The sequence below is a fragment of the Rattus norvegicus genome, chromosome 6 (genome assembly GCF_036323735.1).
Source record: "Rattus norvegicus strain BN/NHsdMcwi chromosome 6, GRCr8, whole genome shotgun sequence".
NCBI classification, from domain to species: Eukaryota; Metazoa; Chordata; class Mammalia; order Rodentia; family Muridae; genus Rattus; species Rattus norvegicus.
In genome coordinates this window covers 43,991,281-44,008,798 of record NC_086024.1, presented here as the reverse complement: position 1 = coordinate 44,008,798, position 17,518 = coordinate 43,991,281, and the positions used below count along the sequence as shown (strand labels likewise).

At 40.6% G+C, this 17,518-nt stretch overlaps 1 long non-coding RNA gene across 1 annotated transcript in view; it reads left to right on the top strand.

Moving 5' to 3' along the window:
• Positions 1 to 656: 656 nt before the first annotated feature.
• Positions 657 to 17,518, top strand: part of LOC102556604 (uncharacterized) — a 107,291-nt gene continuing 90,429 nt past the window's right edge. Inside the window, exon 1 of the long non-coding RNA XR_010052532.1 lies at positions 657 to 799. This is a non-coding gene — a long non-coding RNA (uncharacterized LOC102556604). The remainder of the gene's footprint in view (positions 800 to 17,518) is intronic.

Sequence of the window (17,518 nt, the reverse complement as noted above, 5' to 3'; positions counted from 1 at the left end):
CAGTGGACGTCCCGTTTGAGTATGGCTGAGGGTCTTTTGTGCTAGAACTGCCTTGAGGGCTCTGTCACAGCAACCTTAACTGAGATGAAAGTGTAGGACTTAATGGCAACTGGAGTAGGCTGAGACACTGGATATTTCGTGAGGTCCAGTGCAGTGAGGGTCCATGCAGCTCATTAGAACAGGAACCATGTTGCGTGGGGGCGTGGTCAGCAGTTAAGGGGCATTGCTCTGCACGTTTGCTTTGCGGGCATCAGGATGTGAGAGCCAGGTGTGCAGGACTGGCTGTCGCCCCAGCTCTGAGAGCACAAGGAAGATCAATGGGACTTGCTGGCTGCCAGCCTACTGGGAAAACACAAGCTCCGTGTTTAACGAGCGGCTCTGCCTCAAAGAAACAAAGAGGACTGAGACAGACGAGGACACCTATCACCTTCTGCTAGCCTCTACAGCACGTGTGCACATATATGTGCATGCGCAAACACTCACACTGTCACACACACACACACACAGAGAGAGAGAGAGAGAGAGAGAGAGTGAATTACATTTTTTTCAAGCAGAAAAACCTATTTTTACATGAATCTGAGCCCCTTAAATTTAACTGTAAACCTTTGGAATCTTCATCCCAGAAGCATGTTTGTCACACCCACACTGACGTCAGCATCTGAACACTCTCTCTGCTCTAAGTTTCTAGCTGGGAGATAGTTCAATATTGGAGTGGGAACCTGCTGTTTTGTCCGCAATAAGCCAGATGGACTGAACTCTGATGTTTTTCAGATTTGTGCACTTCAGTTGGATAATGCCGGTGAGTCTGGTTTCAGTGGAATAAATGTAATGAGTCAGATAAAAAAAAAACCTGATGTCAGTTAACGGGCGCGGTGCAGAGGTGCACAGGTGATTTAGATGCTTCAAGAGCATAAGGGACTGACAGAATAGAGCCCTGAGAATTAGCAACATTGGTGAGATGCAGAATTTCTAAAAAATCAACTCCAAGGATTAGGTAGAAAAATCCTTTGTCATTTTAGAATTTTTTGGCAGTCAAAAAATTCATAATTTAAAAATAGTCCGTGAAAAAAGTTAAAATTTAGAAATATTAAATTCATTTAAATTTAGAAATATTAAATTCATTTAATATTTTATATATGTAAGCTGTCATCATGTTCCTGGGCTTTAAAAAAAATAAACTTTTTCCCATGGAGAACATTCTGGATTTCTTGAATCAGCAACAGATATTCCAAGTAGATTGTATGGATTGGTAGCTTGGGAAAACTCTAAAATCTCCTGTCAAAATCCTGGTTCAGTTGGTTTCCAGTCCTCTTCCCAGGTGGGAAGAGGCTCTCTGGGATGGCAGATTGGGCCAGGGTGTTGATACAAGGCTCTGGTTTCTGGGATTCCCACATGGGCTTGTTTGGTAACTTCAAAACTCTAGATAGGACTTAGTTTCCCAGCAAGAAATGGTCATCTCCAGTCACTGGAAGACTAAAAGGTGCAACCTCTTTCTACATTTCAAAGTTGTTGTCAGTACTGGACCAGGTGGAATGTAAAATGCTCCAGAGTTTGACCACATAGATTGGAAGATGGCTCTTTTCATGGGGATCTCATGCTCTCCTGGGGTTCTCTTTACTTAATTAGTCAATACAAAACACTGTCTCAGGAAGAGGGGTTGCTGGACTGCTTCTTTCTCCTCTGCAGAACCCTCTAGCTGATCCCTAGAATACAGGGAAAGAGTTTTCCACCCAGAGAATGTTCACCAAGGCATTCTGCACCCCAATGCTGAATGCCGGTTAAGCTGGTTTCTTATGGGCAGTGCCTTTTGAGAAGAGCATGGCTTTTCAGACAATACATTGGTTAGTTCTCCTTGGATTTTATCACTTCTGAACCGCTGAGGAATTAACATATCTTTCAAAGCTCAGACGATATCAGTGTTAGAATGAGAATGTACACAAATACAATAAGCATCGTAGCACGGATTTCCAGAAAGCTGGCAAGAGCTGCGTCTCTGCTTTATATTCCTGGCTTGATGGATGTAGCCTTGTGCATTCTCAGGGTTCAGATGAAATAGTCTCTAAAATGGATTACTGTATATTTGAAAGCAATTTCTCACTCCTGCTTCAAGAGTTCAAGAGAGATTGCCTTTGGAGGTTTAACAGCTGAATACTGACTGGGGGGCAGCTAACTAACCAAGTGGAGGATAGACTCTTGAATAAGAAATTACTTAGCAAATAACCTGATACAGTCACATGGGTAGATGTGCACATAAGGGTGTGGAGCACAAATATCTTTTTTCTGATATCATCTAACAACATTTTAATTTTACCAATGGTAGATAAAGCTCAATCATTTAGACATTTGATTTTGTGGCATCGACATGGCTTTGACTGACTTACTATTCCAGAATTATAATGATGGGGACTAAGGCAGGAATGGGTGGGGCTTTGCATCACCCTTGTCAGGAATATAACACAGTGCCCAACTGCTACATTCTGGAGTCTTGGCTTTTCTGGAGAAGATGGACAGGGATGCAGACTGGAACAGGGTTACTCTTCAGAAGAGGGAAGGACTACCCTCTCCTCTGCTTGTTGGGCAGATGCCCTCATATGCTACTGACATCAGTTACTTGTAGCTCAGCACAGCTGTATGTAGAAAAAAGACGAGGCTTTAGCACTGACTGGATAAACTATCTGAATACAGAGGAGCCACTGTGTTGTAAGATGTGAATTAGACTTAAAAGACGGACAGCTCCTACTTTCTTAGAAAGGGCTATAAAGCGGAGGTGATGGGGATGACTTGAATGACTGTGACCAGGGTCACAGATAGGTACAGAATACACGAAGACATGCTGGCCCCTGAAATGAACTCCTAGATCTTCCTCTGTCTTTCTTCCTGCCATTTCTTCCCTCTCTTCCTCTCTTCTTAATCCCTCTCTCCCACTCCAAGCCTTGTTCCAGAAGATCAACAGATTAAGGCTTCATGCTGAGAATGCTGTAACTTAGTGGATATACATGCATACATACACGAACACGCACACACACACACTCACACACACACACACACACACACACACACACACACTCACACACCCCTAAAGCTAAAGAAACTAATCATATCATTTACTTTGAAGTATCCACAATGTACCAATTGGCAAAGATCTTAGAAAATATTGCAAGTTCAGTCATACAAGTAATCAGGCTAAAGATGAATTTATCCTCTCAAATTTCTATAATCCTTGGCAAGTGGCAAAACCTGACATTTTCTATGGATATTTAGAAGAAATTCATGGTTGAAAAAAGAAAAGCAGAAGAGCAGAGTGAGAGAAAGGGTGACCTGTTCAAGTAGATCCATTTTATTCAAGTGTAATGTCTCTATTTTTGATAAAACCTCTTATGAGGTGAGTGTCCATGCTTAGGAGCATATGAGCATGTGAGAATGCTGTTTATTCCTAGAAAATGACCATGTTTGGTGAAATAAGGTCTTCAGAAGGCAGAAAACCAGCCTAGGGCAGATGCCTCGCCTCGAGATAGAGACTAAAGAGCAATTCCAGATGCTTTCCTGGAGATACCAGGGTAATTCTTTATATAATTATAGACCATAAGGTCAACATTCTTTTGAATATCCTGACCAAACTGTCTCCCCTAATAAGGCATTCAGAGATGGTTCTGATAACATAAAATTGCTTGGGCATATACAAACAGAAAGCAGAACGGAAGCTCTCAATCTGAGAGGAAATTAACTGCCACTCACAGTGCATTAAGCAAAGGGTGACATTGCAAAATTCATGATTAAATGTACATTATCACTAACTCATATGCACTGCCTGGAAATATTTGGAAATGAGAAATAACGAAGCTAAAACCTGATGAAGGAGAGTCTCCAAATCCCAGGGCACCAAGACAAAGAGGGCTTTGGATTTGAAGTGGTCAAAGGGATAAATGAATGGCACTTGGGTCTTGAAACCCTCTTTGCCAGAATGACAATAATTTTCTTTTAGTACAGATAATCTGCGACTATTGTAGAATAGATTTCTGATATCAGGTTTGTATGTTCCTATGAGTATACATACAGCACACTGAGACATTTAATTCCCAACAGTGAAAGTTTGCCTTGATTTTTGTCATAATATCAAGAGCTGCCTTCACTGTGTTCTGGACTTGAGATAAAAAAAATAAAACAAAAAGATTTTCCTTACTGTTAAGAGTTTCTTGAGATGGATACCTCCAGTTCCCCAACCCCTATTGCTACATACCACTGTTCAACTTCCTGACCCTCTGTACATGAATCCCAATCTCCTCCTATACTTGATTCTGACCCATTTCCCCTCCCCCTCCTCACTTCCTCCCAAGTCCCTCCCACCCTCTACCTCCTATATTTTGTTCCCCTTCTAAGGATTGAAGCATCCACACTTTGGTCTTCCTTCTTCTTGAATTTCATATGATCTGTGAATTGTATCATGAGTATTCCAAGTTTCTGCAAATATCCACTTATCAGTGAGTACATACTGTGTATGCTCTTTGGTAATTGGGTTACCTCACTCAGACGTTCCCAGGACCCAACATTTCTGACGTGTCCTGTGACAGTGACAGATGGCCTGATCAAGATCCTATCATGTCCAGTACCTCCCTAAAGGCAGGACAACCAAGGAACCTGTGACCTCAGCAAAGGCAACGAGGCATTCTGATAGCTTTCTAAAACCCAGAGACAGAGCTGTATGAGAAAAGAAACCCAGAATGCACAGGAAGCAACCGAAGGATGTGTAGAGCAATGAAAGTGTCAGAGGGGAACTTGGAGCAAGGTGGAGTAGGAGTCCCGGTGGAAGCTTGTTTTCCTTTACCTGAGTGTGTTCATGGTACACAGTGCTACGTTTCATTATATTATGTCATGTACTTTGACCATATTAACTGCACATTCTGGTTTTGGTCCTTACTTCCCCCTTCTAGTAGTTTCAATGGTCCTGATTTACGTTCTCTCTCTCTCTCTCTCTCTCTCTCTCTCTCTCTCTCTCTCTCTCTCTCTCTGTGTGTGTGTGTGTGTGTGTGTGTGTGTGTGTGTGTGTGCGTGCCCATGCTATTTGTTGAGCTAAAAGCCAGAAAGGTCACAAAACAGATGTAGCAAGGTAAAGCTAGGTCAACTGAAGCATTAGTCACTAATAGATATCAAATATGTGAAAGAAATGGTTTGGTATATAACATATAATGGAATCCAAGATGGAGACTAAAAGAATAGTTTACAGATCATATGATTATATCTGAAACTATTATTCTTAAAATTTCCATATTAAATGATACCAACTCAAAGTTCCCAGAGCAAAATAGCAGGAGGAAAACCACACCCAGGATAAGTGGAGTCATATCGGAACATCAATGAAATATATAGAAAAGGTTTGAGAGGCACCGGAGTCAGGGAAAGATAGTTTTCAAGACAGCAACAATGAGAATATTAGCTAATTATCATGTGTAATGAGCTGGGCTGAGACAAATGAACGTTTAAAGCCTTCCATTATCAGATTTATCTGGTGAAAGCGTCGTCCACAAAAACATAAAGTAGCAATAATTTAAACCCCCAAATGCTAAATGTAGCCCAGCTCCAATAAAGTTTCACTATATGAAAAACATTTCAGATGTGCTTATGTTCATATCTATGCAAACACACACACACACACAAACACACACACACAGACACACACACACAGACACAGTGACACAGAGACACACAGACACACACACACACACAGACACCCAGACACACAGACACACAGACACACAGACACACACAGACACACAGACACACACAGACACACACACACACACATAGATCATGTGTAGCTCATCGCTAAATCATATAAAACTTTCAACACACACACACACACACACACACACACATACACTATGTCTGAGCTTTGAGTTGCTATTTCACCAGTGACAGTATGTGACTGATAGTTCGTTTAACTTTGAAATAAACAGTGTTCCTGAATAAAATTAAATTTAAAACATGGCATTCCATACTTACAAAAAAGATTTAAGTTATGAAGACTGTGTGTATGTAAAAGACTGACTTCGGTCTTGAAGTTTGACTGGTAGAGAATTTCTGGTCTTCCTCCTCAACCTCTGGCCTACATCTTAGCAAGCTGCTGCTTCCTTTATTGATACTCGTTAAAAGTTTGCAGCATACTAGACCTGACCTGAACAGAAATCTACACACACCCATTATTTGCCAACTTGATGCATAGAAGCCATGAAACCCCACCAGGCACCACTTACTGTTTTCTTGAGCCATTTGGATATAGTTGGGAAGCAACATGGCTCTCTTCCCAGGAAACCTCATTATGTGAGTAGTAAATCTTTCCGACACTCTTTTTGTGTGAGATTGATGTCATCGGTCTTGACAACTGACCCCAGTTGGGGGTGGAAGGGTATAGCTTCATTCCATGGCTTTCGTTGGATGGCAGAACAAACATTACAAAATTCGGTCAAACATGCACTGGTGGAGTGTTCCTGAAGTCCTGCTGAAGTGTGGCACAATCTGGCACAGGAAGAACATTTGACATTTCCAGTTAAGCCATTTATGTACCCACTCCAAGCATTTTTCTTTCCATGGTTCCCCCAAGAGAAATAAAAGTGAATATACAATATGACTTATCCAGGGAAGTTAGGAAAACTTGTTAGCACTGCTTCAAATTGGAAGCTACCCAATACACATTAATACTATAATAGACACATTTTTGGTATATTCATGAACTGAGGAGTAACAGAGGGAAAAATATACTCAACTACATGGGATGGCTCACGAAATTTGTATATGTGCAAGGGAAGCAGCCATACTCACAGAGGCAGTGGAAAGTCACATTTATTTTAAACCCAAACATCAAAAGTAGTTTCCTCTCTTTGGAAGGAGGAAGCTAGAATTGTCTAGAAAAGGGTCCAAGGGAATTTTAAACATGCCGAAAAAAAAAATGAAGTGTTTCCTTCCAGGGCTACATGAGTGTGTGAAATTTCAAATATTACCGGTTTGAGCACTTATATACTCTGATACACATCAATTACACTTCAAACTTCAGATATTAATTGATGTATTAAGCTTGCTAGCAGGTTCCTCTTAGCATAGCATGTATGCTTGCTTCAAAATCATCTTGTTACAAAGGCTATCAATGCTGTGAGGTAAAAATTTATAACTCTGTTTTGTATAAAAAGAAAATTGAGCACAGGATTGCCAAAGGGGGAAAAAAAAGAGGGAAACCAAACAACAAACAAACAAAAACCCAAAAGTTCCCCAAACAAAATATTTTCCACTTAAAATACTGTATTTCAGTTTAGATTTTAAAAATCTTTGTATAGACATTTAGCCCACTCTTGCCCATGCCCATTTATCCTTTCTCTTGTGCCATCACCATCACAGGTGACCCCTGTGTTGACTAGTTTTATATAAATTTAACCTAAGCCAGGATCATTTGGAAAGATAGAATTTTCCTTTCTTGGTAAATTGTTCCCACCAGATTGACCTGTGGGTAACCATGGAGAAGATTTTGATAGAGGCAGTGGCACCCCTAGGTTGGCGATCCCATAATCCGTAAGAAAGCAGGTTGAACAGTAAGCAGCTTCCCTCCCTGGCCTCTGTGTGTCCTCCTGCCTCCAGGTTACTGCCTGGTTAACTTCCTTTAGCCATGGAATGTGGGCTGAGATTTGTAAGATGAAGTAAATCTTTTCTTCCTTAAGCTGCTTTCAGTCATGGTGTTCTAGCAAAGCTATAGTAACCCTGCCTAACACACCTCCTACATGTTTTCTTTTCCAGATAATTTCATGTCCACTTTCATATTCTGTACATGTACATGACTTGATTGTATAAAAGCTAGGGACCACAGGCAAGAGAGAGCAGCTGGAGTTTGCATTTCCATGGCTGGATTAATTTACTTAATGCGATTGTCCATTATATTACATAATATTCTGTTATGTATGTCCATAGTTCTGCAAATTACATGACTTCATTCTTTCTATGGCTGAATGTAATTCTACTCACTATATTTACATTTTCTTTGCCCATCCCTCTATTGTTGAATGCGTAGGTGGATCTAAAATAAAGATTGATTGCAACCATTTCTGTGACATGTTGATTTTGAGCTCTTTGTGGGTAGTATAGCAAGGTCATACAGTAGTTCTATTTTCATTTATATTAAGAAGCTTCAATGCTGACTTTCATAATTGCTGAATTAGTAGACATTTCCCACCTATAGGCTAAAAAACCCCCTTTCTGTTTACATTCTCGCCAGCATTTGTTATTTTATTCTTTCAAATATATAAAAGCATATAGTATACTTAACTGGTAATACACCACATTTTACCCTATTTTATTTTAAGTATGCCCAGACCACTTAGGTTAGCATACAGGTGAGTGAAATAACGTAAAAAATTTAAAACTATAATAGAGCATTGAGCTTCATGAAACTTGCTGAATACCATAAGTGGCAAATCAAATTGTTTGAGAACAGGAAACACCAATGGCCACTGTGGGGACATGATGGGCTGCAGAACTTCAAACAGGTAAAGCACCAGACACAGAGTACACCGTGGAGCCCTGGCTGGTCACTCCTGGGATCATTTCTTTGATAGCCTTCACTGCCGTGGCCTGTATCATTAGAGAGCATTGTACTGTGGGCCACTAGTTTGAGATATAATAAAATATTAAAATCCCAAGATTTTACAGAATATCACCTCTGCACCATTATAAAACTTAAAATTATGTTAATTTTATGTTGGGGAACTGGTACCTATTTACTTTTACCAATGTGTTTTATACTATATTTTCAAGTTACTGATCACCATTCTTTCACTTTAAGTTTAAGAATTTGTTTTTGTAATTCTCACTTAGTAACCGCTGTTTTCATTGGTAAAAGAGAATCTCAAGATAGTTCTGACTTTTGTTTCTCTGATGGCTAGGGAAGAAGCACATTCTTTTCTAGGTTCATTGGCTCAATTTCTGAAGGCAAAGGATGGCATAGTTCAATGTAAAATTCTGCTCCATGAAGCACAAGGCCCTGGGTTCGGTCCCCAGCTCCGAAAAAAAGAACCAAAAAAAAAAATTCTGCTCCATGGACTTACAATCTCAAGGGGCTCCCATACTGTGCCATTTACACCATGTGGTAGTTTTTTGGATGAATCTGGACTTTGTGCAGCCGAGCGCTGAACACAGAGCCTGAGCTGCAATGGACGCTGTCGATAAAATGGACTCTTCCTGTGATTTACAGTTTAAAATGCTAAGTCTTTCCTCTGGCTATCCAGGAGCCACAGGCTCAGAGAAAGTAACACACCTTAAGAGTATGAGATAACGGTGTATACAAAAGTCCCTCGAGTATTAACAGCACTGGCAGTAGGCATAGATGAGACCACACGCCAGAGCCCTTCTCTTCTGCCATGAGCCGATAAAGTAAGCAATGTTATACAATGACTGGAAAGGAAATAGATAGCTTTTAGCTGCCGCGTTTCCTTTGGGTGACATGATTACAATGCACCAGGGAGATAGGGGTAGCTGCCCTTGTCAGGAACAATTAGTTATTGCTGGTAATCATTACAGGTTACAAGGAAAATGTAAAGGACAAAGAGTAATGTCTAACAGCATTCCCCTTTATGCCTTACTTGTTTCGAAGATTTATCTCTTTCTATCTTTCTACATTCATGTGTATTTTTTCTTGGCTCCATAGTTGTTCTCTGATGTCTTTGCTCATCCCCAGGGAGATACAGTAATGATGGCAGGCATGTTCTTTCAATCAAATCTGTAAATAATGTTGATAGGAAACAAAATTGTCGAATAAAGTAACTTATCCTATTTATAGAATAGTTGTGTTTTTAGCCAATTAAAAAATTAATCACCATATGGAATTTGCAGTAATATTCTTGCTACCCTCACCACTAGTCTCTGCCCAATCAGCCATGAGGCTGGTAATTCTACGGCACGCATATGACCTCCACTCTACACAGAAACCTCCCATAGTTCCCAGCATTATGGGGCAATTTCAGAGATTCAGAGAATTCCAGAAACTAGAAATAGGAAGATATGTAGTGTTTAAATAAACCATAGGTCAACACAATTTTTCCTGTTGTAGATTAGACAGAGGTAAAGATGTTGGGCTTTGCACTAGTGAGGTGTCTGTCGGAATACAAAGCATTCATAGACAATGCCTAAATGAGAGGAAGTGAATGCCAATAAAACTTTATTCACAAAACAGGCGATAGTCACTGCCCTACAGTATAATTTAATGCTTCTGAGCCTAGACTGGCAATAAGGTCTATTTACATTTTCACTGGAATGTAGTTAGGCTTTTATGATTCTGGAAAAATATTTTTATTGTGTGAAAATGATACTGAAATTTGTAAATTGTATAATAAAACATAGCATAGTTTTTCTATTTAAACTCAGAAGAGTCAAAGGACTGTTTGAATATTTGAACATAACTTTAGGATTCATTCCTGACAAAGCCAGATATCCATACAGAAATAACTATGAACAATGATTAAATGCTGAAAGATTTATTACTAGAAATTAAACCTGTACAGTATTGTAAATATATTAATATTGGCCCTACACTTGAGAAATTAGTATTATTTTCTGAATTCTTTCTTCTTCATACCCAGTGTAGCCACATTAAGAAGGAGAGGACACGGTAATCAGTTGGTCACTGTATTAGTCAGGATTTGTCTTGCTGTGATGAAACACTACAACTGAAGGCAACTTGAGGAGGAAAGGGTTTATTTCACTTATATTTCTATATCACTGTTCACCATCAAAGGAAGTCAGAATAGGAACTCACACAGAGCAGAACCTGGTGGCAGAAGCAAAGTAGAGGCCATGGAGAAGTGTTGCATGTTGCTTGGATTCTCATGCTTGCTCAGCCTGCTTTCTTTAGAACTCAGAACTGTCAGCCCAGGACGGTCCCACTCACAAAGGGCGGGGCCCTTTCATTTGAACACTAATTAAGAAAACCCCTTAAAGTCAGACCTTGGGAGGCGTTTTCTCTGTTGAGACTCCATCCTCTCAGATGACTATAGCTTGTGTCAAGCTGGTAAAAACTAGCCAGCAAAGGTTGTCGAAGTTGACAAACAAGCACATCATGTAAAGCCACAACCTTTCTCTCTTGTTCATCCCCAAGATCATGCATTTTAAAAAGACGTCACAACATAAAACATTTTAAAACTGAAAAAGTCCCACGGGCTTACCAATTCAAACACTTCAAAAGCTGTCTCTTAATATCCAGTCTTTTTAAAAATACGGTCTCTATAAAACCTCACAAATCACTTTTTTATTTATTCATTTTTCCTTCTCTCACTTCTCCCAGTTCCTCTCCCAGATCCACTCCTCCTCCCTTTCACTTAAGCAAACAACAACAAAAACTATTCAAACAAATGAACGCAAAAGCAGAGCGGGCCTCCCAGGGATATCAACCAAACACGACATAAAAGTTATAAGACTAGCTTCAAATCCTCATGTTTAGACTGGACTAGGCAACCCAATAGGAGAAATAGGTTCCCAAGAGCAGGAAAAAGAGTTATCCTCGCTCCTATTGTTGGGAGTTTCACAAGAGCACCAAGTTATAAAAAATCTCTTTTTAAAAAGTTTAAGGATTTTAACTCTGGGCTCCTGTAAAATCAAAATAAACACATCCTTACTTCAAGAGAGAACCAGGGCACAGGCACAATCACATCGAGGCAAAACCAAACTCTGATAGTATGAATAATTCAACGCCCAATATCAGATATCCAATCACAGTCTTCAGAGCTCTTCCTGGAGACTTGTGTCACTTCTCTGGCTACACCCTGTACAGCACATATGTTTGTATTCTAAGCTCAGGCCAGCTCCAGTTCACATGTACTACTGTTATTAGAGCTCATCCCATAACACTGGCATCTCCAAAAATGCTTGAGTCTCTTGCGGCATTTGGGATGAACTTTCATCAACAGCTTGCCCTGCGCTCGATTCAGGGACTCTAACCCTGCTGCACAGAACCAAATCTCAGTTGTTCTCCATGACCCCTTCATGCCTTTAAAAGGAGTATCACCAGGGTGAGTCTTACTAAGTTCTCCAACCAGTTCAAGATACAATCTTGGCAGCCTCTGAAACACTTCTGCATGCTGACTCTCAAAAAACACTTCCTAGAAAATTTCATTTCAGTGATGCTCTTCTCCTCTTAATCATAACTAATTCCTCAGCTCCAGCAAATCAGTATTAATTGTCCCAGTAAAACAAAATTATATCACTGTAGTGATTCTGATATCTTGTTAATCATAGCTAATTCTTCAGCCTTAGATTATTAGGTTCCTTTTTATTCTCCTCTCATACATTACATCCTGACTCAAGTTTACCCTCTCACTTCTCCTTCCAATCCCTTCCCTACCACATCCCCTCTCCTGTAGATCCATTCCTCCTTTTCCCGTCAGAAAAGAGCAGGCCTCCCAAGAATGTCACCTAAACACAGCATAATGCGTTACAATAAGGTTAGGCACAAACCTTCATATCAAGGCTGGACAAGGTAGCCTAGTATGAAGAAAAGGATTCCAAAAGCAGAAGAGTCCGAGACACCCACCATGCCCACTGTTAGGAGTTCCACAAGAACACCAAGCTACACGACTATAACATATATTCAGAGAACCTAGTGCAAACACATATAGGCTCCATGTTGCTTGAGTCTCTGTGAGTCCCAGTGAGTCTGATTCAATTGCTTCTGTGGGCCATTTTATAGAGAAGCACAGATTCATAACTCAAAATAGCAAGTGGCCCTGATAGAGTCATTAAGGGACTTTCACTTCCCTCTGGAACTTCACAAGCTGGCCCTCTATTGTCTTGTATTGCTTTCAATATTCTTGTCTTTCGAGCTCCTGTAGAACTTTCCATCAAGCATTGAATACTCAATGGCTTTTCTAGGTCAAAATCGCAAAGTTTTTCCATGATTCTCAAAAAACACATGGTCAGGTCCATCACAGCAATACTCCACAATCCTGGTACCAATTTCTGTTACAGTTAGGATTACCGTTGCTGCGATGAAACACCATGACCAAAGCAACTTAGAGGGAGAGGGAGAGGGAGAGGAAGAAAACAGTTTATTTGGTTTGTACTTACTTTTCATCATTGGAGGAAGTTAGTGCAGGAGCTCAAGCAGGGCAGGAACCTGGAGACTAGACTTGATGCAGAGGTCATCAAGTTCTGGTTACTACCTTGCTCCTCGTAGCTTGTTTAGCCTGCTCTCATATAGAACGCAGGACCACCAGCCCAAGGGTAGCCTCATCCATAATGATTGAGAAAATACTTTACAGGCTCGTCTACAAACCAATATTGTGGAGAAATTTTTTCCTGTCCATCCTCTCGGATGACTATAGCTTGCGTCATGTTGATATAAATCTACTAGTACAATCAGTCATAACTTTGTCTTTGAGCAGAGTAGTTCAAAGTGACAGATTATAACATAAAATTGTTTGTGTGTGTGTATCCATAGTAGGGAATAGCAGAATTTTAGTTAAAACAGAAAACACTAGATTATGTCATATCATGCTGTCTGTCTGAATGTTATACAGTCATTTTTTATTCAATACATATAAAGCATAAAGTATATTTCCTTGAATATTTTCTTTCTATTAGATCCATTTTCCATTCATGGTCCACCCTTCTATCTGAAATAAAGATATTCATTGAACAAATATATATAAAAAAAAGTACCAATGACAAATGGTCAACCCTCAAAATGAAATCATACAATCAATATTATAAAGTGTGAGCAGGTTATATTTATGTATTTAGGCACATGTGTGTGTACACATACACACACATACACACAGAGAGAGAGAGAGAGAGAGAGAGAGATGAAGAAAGAGATGTGTATGTGTAACAACAACTAAAAAATAATATCTCATGAATTTGAAAGAGAACATGCTATTGTACATGGGAAGGTTTGGAGGGAAGAAAGGTATAATTATAACCTCAAAACTCCTTATTTAAGGGGACAGTGTTTCTGTAAAGTGATTCTTGCACCATATTTTCTTTTACCCCAACAGAGAGTTACTCTGCACAATACTCTGTGAAACTGTTTGGCCAGTTACAAAAACAAAACAGTACACAGCAGGATTTTAGTCAGCTGAGACACAGGAAATCACTAGGAGTCATTTCATCCTCCCTGTGTCTGCCTTCTGTACATTGATCTCCACTCTCCCAACAGAGTGCTGACCTTGACCATTAGTGTCCTGTGGTGTCTAACGCTGTGCGCTATGGCTTGGTTGTGTTCCCCTATGCTCAGAAGTGAGTTGGGAGCCTGTTCCCCAGATTCATCTATTAAGGACCCCCAGAGAAGTAGTTGAAGAGAAGATGAGGTCATGAAATTGGAGCTCTGAGGGTGACATCAGCGACTTTTTGAAGATGAGAAAGTGGGACCTGAGCTGGAACACTTCCTTTGTCTTACCACGTGATGGCCTATGTCTGTTACCATGTAGATGGGCTTTGCCAGATCAGGACACTGCTCTCTTGTGTTTCCTAACCAGGAATTTGCATAATATTCTATTCTTTCTTTATGGACAAATAGGATGCAAATATTTGTTTTGGGAACAAGAAATGAATTAAGTCCCGAGAGAGTAGGCTAGTGTGGAAGACATTTTCAAAGATGAGTTAACCTCCTACCCTACTTACGTGTTGTTTCGCAATTCATTTTTCCCTTCTCTCCCATCAAAAGGCAGAGTCTTGCTCTCTCAAAGGTTCTGCTATGACTCGGTGCTACTTAAAATGTGTCAGAAGGTATGCTGTCTGGTTTCTAGGCTTAAGAGGTTTAAGAGACCTTGTAACTTCCATTGACACCTTCCCTGCTGGAGTCATGGCTATCATAGGAGTCACATGCCTTACTAGAAACACTGAGTGGAAAGAGGATTCTAGTTGATCAGTCTGTCATAGTTGAAGTACCATCGCATCACAGCATAGTTTAATTTGACCGTATAGTAAATGTTAAAATTATAGTCATTATCTTTGCTAGGGCTCCTTCTGTGCTTTATCTGTGAATGCCTCCTCCTAAACCTTGTAATACACATCAACACACAGGAGAGAAAAACTGAGCACCTTAGCTTTCCCATGCCAGGATCAACGTCACATCTATATGTGTTAGAACACTCTAACAAGTGTTCGCAACTTTCACAGTCTAATACTCAAATGTTCCTGATCCTGACTACAAACCTGTTAGTGAATTTCTGTATGGGCTACTGAGTGCAAATATAAGCACATGAGCAGAGGTTGTCGTTCAAAACTTTCCTATATAAGGCAAAATTGTTGAATGAGAAAAGATTTTCTAAGTGCATTTAGACAAGCGATTTCCTTACTTTTGGCTTAGCTAACTCTCAGTAGCTAGCTTTCAATTATTTTAATGGTTATTGGTAATTATAGGTAGGAACTTTTCATGACTTTCTCACAGTAAGGTTTTGACCATTTCCCCCCAAATTTGTCTAGATGACTTCAGGCTAGCTGCTTAATCTGCCAGGTGGTAGATTTTCCACCAAATCCTCCTACCTCAACGGTAGTTCCTGTTTCCCATTCAGTAATGAGCTCGTGTTCCCATCTTTGGAGTCCTTTACTCTTCACATACAGGTTTGCTTATTGAGGTCCACTGTGGCTCTTCCTTCAGTATGCAAACTCCTACAGTGAAACTATTTGACAGATGAGAAGGATAAAAGGGAGGAGGATGCAAAAAGCTATCTGCAGTTTGGCTTTATGGCTTTCCGTTTGGTATTACTTTGAATTCAGCTGGGTTGAAGCAGAGTGAAGCAGAGTTCAGCCAACCATGGCCTTGACTGAGATAAGAGGCATCACAGGATCCTTGCTGCCCTTTCATAACTGAAGCGCCTTCCATCACTGACATCAGTGGATGCCGTTGCAGAGGCACTGATAACCCAGTTCCTGCCTCCCTAGAGGACGAGATCTGAGAGTGTATTCTGAATCCTTTTTTTTTAAGACTCATGCTCAAGAATACTGATTTATTTTTAGTGGGACTTTGTTCCTTTCTGCTTAGTAAGGATTCCTCTGAAAGACAATTTTGTACTACCAGGCCCCTCTGATTTAAGTGTCTCATAATAGATGGGAACAAATCGTGAAGGTCATGGAATCTTGATTAAATATTTTAGAATAGAAGATAGATACTAGTTCTCCAGTAAAGAAAAGGCTTTAAGATCAATTCAGAATATTTTCCATAATGTATAATTTTTTTCTTGCAGTCTTAGGAAGTGGATCAGCCATAGTGAAAGGTGTTAGATACAATAGGATAAGCTTGAGTGGGCGGAAACAGGTGCTGTGTAGCTCTGTTTTTCCTACAGTAGAAAATAACCACACCGGTTGATTTAGAAGGATTAGAAATTCATTTCTTCCAGTTTTGGAGTCTTGCACAGGATAAAGCCAGCCTAAATCCTAGCAGGAAGGAAGGGGAGGTTTATGGGCATCCCATCTATACCTGAGTCACTGTTGGTAAGATGAAGGCTGCTGGGGGAGGCAATGTCACTTTTTCTCCTTTTCTTTTTTGTTTAATTGGATATTTTATGCATTTACATTTCAAATGCTATCCCCATTTCCCCCTCTCCCTGTTTCTATGAAGATGCTCCCACTCCCTCCACCCACTCCCTCCACCCACTCCCACCTGAACACCCTGGCATTCCCCTACACTGAAAAAAGGAATCTTCACAGGACCAAGCTCTTCTCCTTTTGATGGTAGACAATGTAACCCTTTGTTACATATGCAGCTGGAGGGTCCTTCCATGGGTACTGTTGGGTTGATGGTTTAATCCCTGGGATCTCTGGGGGGTCTGGTTGGTTGATATTGTTGTTCTTCCTACGGGGTTGCAAACCCCTTCAGCTCCTTCAGTCTAACTCCTTCACTGGGGTCCCCTTGCTCAGTCTGATGGTTAGCTGCAAGCATCCTCATCTATAAGTAAGACTTGGGGTGGGGCCCCCTAAAAGGCTACCCATGTTCAAGTACGTGGTCCTACATCCATGCATACACAGCAGCATTAAGTGTGTTCTGTTTGTCTGGTTGTTTTAAATCACTTGAAGCTGAGAGGAAAAAGAGGAGGTGAAGTAGAAGAGAAATTGGTGGAGGTAGAGGGTATCATCAGAGTATTATCTTAGTCAGTGTTACTTTTATTGTGATAAAATAGCCTGACCAAAAGCAACTTGGGAAGGAAAGCTTTATCTGGCTTACACTTCCATATCCCTGTTTCTCATCAAAGGAAGTCAGTGTTGGCCTTTGCGCTGGAGGCTTTTCACAGAGATCTCTATACTGGTCAGGTGTGAGGGTTCAGGCAAAGGGAAGAGAACCTGAGCAGGGAGGGGGAATCTCCTCCACTTTCTCCACCGCTGCTTCAGCTGCTCCAACTCCCTCTCAGCCACTGCTACTTCCGTTGTTCCAAGACATCCTCTGCTGGGTTGAGCAAGCACAAGGCTGGCTGGGCAGCAAGGGGTGCAGGTGAGCTGTCTTCCCAAGAGGCAGTGTTGCAGCTCTTAAGACAGAGGCTGTCAGATGACAGAGTAGTTC